Genomic DNA, 3,474 nt, shown 5'->3' with positions numbered 1-3,474 from the left:
GCTCTGCCACAGCCCCTATACCCGTTAGAATTTTCTAGTTTTGGGTTGGTTGAGGGCAAAAACCCGGAGGCTGGATTCGGAAGACTCGGTTTCCGGTGCCGCTTTGTAGCTTGTGACATTGAGTACATGTTTTTTAGCGCTTCGGTTTCATTATTTGGGAAATGGGAACAATATATCTGTTTTATAAGGGTGTTGTGAAGATGAAACGGGCCTGTGTGTGAAAAGCCCTTTATAAACTGTAAACCGCTCCCCAGATGTTAGTTATTATCTTCTTTAAAGGGCACAGAATTTGTTTCAATGGTGTAGGAGACTGCAAAAAGGCTCGTTGACACTTGTAGTCAGAACTTGACCCTGAGCTTAATCTCGCTGTAAAGCGAAAGGGTTCTTGCGCCCCACAGCAGCCTGGGGCAGGGTCACCCGCGCGGCCGGGGCGGTCACAGCCATATTCCATCCTGAGCCACAGCTCCCCCACAGTCCTCCCACCAGTCTCCCGGGAGAGCCGCGACGTTCCCCGCCAGTTGGGTGGCGCCAGCTAGAGGGCGTGGGCCGGGGAGGAACAGGGTCCAGCGGCCAGAGGGTGGGAAGGGGCGGGCCCGAGGGCGGGGCCTCCTTCGGGGGCGTGGTCTAGGCCCCCCAGCGTCTGGCGACCGGCGCGCAGAGCTTGTGAACCCGCGAGCTAGCAGAGAGCGATCGCGGCCACTGCGCACTAGTCCGCCGCCTGTGCGCGTCGCTGGCTGAGCTGCACTGTTCCCGCGGCTACCGAGCCGAGCCCCGGGAAGAAGCGATCCCCTGTTCTGTCCGCACGCACTCCCCTTCCCCACCGCAACAGGTCAGGGAAGGGCTGAGGAGACGAGGGCGCACGACCCAGGACTGGAGGAAGAAGATCTGGAAGGTAAGCGGATCCCTGTGCCCCCCGGATGGGGGTCGTCAGCCCGGCTTCTCCCGCGCAGCTGCGGACTTCTCGGAAGCGGAGGCTATCGCCGCCTCGCTGCGGGCTTCCCAGCAGGCTGACTCAAGTCCCTGGCGTCTCCACTTTTCCGGTGGGAACCTTCTGGGAGAATGGGTGAAAGGAGACGCCACCCCTACTTGCAATTCTGCGGCAGGTAGCGTCTAGGAAAACGGGGGACAGGGACACTGGTAGACACCCATTCTCCTCCCCCGCCCCCCTCAAGTCAAACATCTGCCCATGCGCCCCGCGTTTTGCGGAAAGATGTCCCGTTGTTGGAACCTGGTCCCCGAGTTGCGTAACAGAAGAGTCCCAGAAGTTTCTCAAGAGGTAAAAGCGAGGCTCTTCTCTCTACCTCGAGACCCCTCCCCCATGCTTCTAGGAGAGGCAGATGGGTGGTTCTAATCCCGTCAGGGGAGGTGGGGGGGGGCGGCGTGTGTCGGTGGTCTTCAGACTCCGGAGAGCGAGGGGGAAAGTTGGAGACACGTTCTGAGACTTGCTGCGAGGGCGAGGGAGAAGCGTATTCCCAACATGGTACTGGTTAATTTCTCCTGCTAGTATTTCTTTTTCTTCGGGTGTCTGATCCTCTGTTGCTCTGCAAGCCCTATGACGAGGCGAGGGTTGGAACCGACGAATTAGAGAAATTGGGAGTTGTATGAATCGTGCATTTTCTCTCTGTAAGTGATAGATACGTTCATAAAGCTTGCGAGGGGCCTGAGCGTCGTGATACTTTCCTGCAGCGTTTCTCTCTTCCCGGAGTTTCTCCTGCGCCTTCACCCCCAATCGTTATGCAAATTGTCCAGGAAGATCCTTGGTTTTGGAGGTGGAAATGTGTTGGGGGGAAAGACTTTGCTGCCAGTGATTTGTTTTGTTTGAAGGGTGGAGTGGGGGTAATTTTAACCCTGTTGTTGCACGTTGGGGGGAACGTGATATTTAAAACCTTCGATGCGAAACCGTGAATCAAAACGAAGACCCAGTGTTCCCTGGACAGTTGAAAAGCGAGCAAAGCTCAGTAACTGAGGCACAGAGACATTAAGCGGAGGTTTCTGAGAGGTGTGGGGGGATTTTGCTTGTGCAAGATTGTTTCATAGCAAAGTCAAGGAGAGTGTGTAGAAGGTACGTGGAGGTGGGGATATCTCTCTTAGACCTGCGTGGTGTCAGTCTCTAGTAGGGATGAAAGCACGAAAAAGAAAGACCTTTGGACTCTAGAGTATAGTTTTCTCTGAGGCTTGAGAATACCTTGGCAAGGCCCTGTTTCAATGTTTACTTCCTCTTGTCTAATGTATTTCCTTAGCTTGCCTTTCATCTTTAGTGGAAGGGATTTCATGAGTGGATATTCTGGAAATAGATTCACAGGAGAATTAAATTCTGGATGGTTTGCCTTTTTAAATTTAAAGGTGTCGTCTCTTGCCAGTGTCATAAAAAGTTGTATTTGAAGATAAATATGTAGAAAAGCCATGGCTAGAGCTAAAGGGTGATGATCCAAGGGAGTCTAGGAGGGAAGACAGGAGAACGGACAAGTAATATGGCAAACTAGGAAAACCCATTTGAATCCCACTATTTGGTTTTTGTTTTTTGTTTTTTTGAGACAAAGCCTCAAGCTATCCCCCTGGGTAGAGTGCTATGGCATCACAACTCACAGCAACCTCGAACTCCTGGGCTCAAGTGAGTCTCCTGCCTCAGCCTCCCAAGTAGCTGGGACCACAGGTGCTGCCACAACGCCTGCCTATTTTTTGGTTGCAGCTGTCATTGTTGTTTTGGTGGGACTGGGTTGGATTCAAACCCACCACTTTAGATGTACGTGGCTGGCGCCTTAGCCACTTGAGCCACAGCCACCAAGCCTGAATCCCACTATTTGTAAGGAAAAAAACGAACCAAGGAAAGAATTTGGGACAGACCTGGTGTCTTTGAGATAAGGAGGGATTGAAGAATGGGACTTGGGGGTAAAATGAGTTTAGATATGGGTACTGTTTTCTTTTTTCAGATATAACTTATCAGCATGATGAGGATAGGGATGTGGGACTTAAGGGATGTTGTGGTGAATTCTTTGCATTCCACCTGCAAGAAGAAAATGAATTGTTATATATTAAAATTAATATATCTTATTCACCTTAGCAATTGAATTTCTCTAGTTTTTGCATTTGTCACTTGCATAACTCCTGAACTTGCAAAAATACAATTTTGAAGGATCACAATGTGTTGAATTAGAATACAAAAGTCACACAGAGATCAAGAATTTATGGCAAAACGAAGTCCAGGTCATTTTAAACATTGCTCGCTCCTAGAAGACGCACAACATGCATGCATTTTTTTGCCAGCAGAAGTCACTGTTCCACTACCGGGTGTTAAGACTATATCCGAACCAGTGGCTATCTCTTCTGTTTCCTATATAGTTTAACTGAATTTTGCAGAGAGCTGATTGAGCTAAAAGTTACTCTATTTTATTTATTTATTTGTTTTTGAGATAGAGCCTCAAGCTGTCGCACTGGATAGAGTGCCATGGCATCACAGCTCACAGTAACCTCCAA

General features: G+C 50.0%; 1 protein-coding gene across 1 annotated transcript in view; it reads left to right on the top strand.

The window, feature by feature from the left end:
- Window positions 1–671: 671 nt before the first annotated feature.
- Window positions 672–3,474, top strand: part of AFF1 (AF4/FMR2 family member 1) — a 199,331-nt gene continuing 196,528 nt past the window's right edge. The window contains exon 1 of the mRNA XM_023513343.1: window positions 672–892. The gene's annotated coding sequence lies outside the window, so the exon portion shown is untranslated. The remainder of the gene's footprint in view (window positions 893–3,474) is intronic.

The sequence above is a fragment of the Otolemur garnettii genome, unplaced genomic scaffold (genome assembly GCF_000181295.1).
Source record: "Otolemur garnettii isolate 467f Iridium unplaced genomic scaffold, OtoGar3 scaffold00039, whole genome shotgun sequence".
Taxonomy (NCBI): Eukaryota; Metazoa; Chordata; class Mammalia; order Primates; family Galagidae; genus Otolemur; species Otolemur garnettii.
This window is presented reverse-complemented; position numbering and strand designations above follow the sequence as displayed.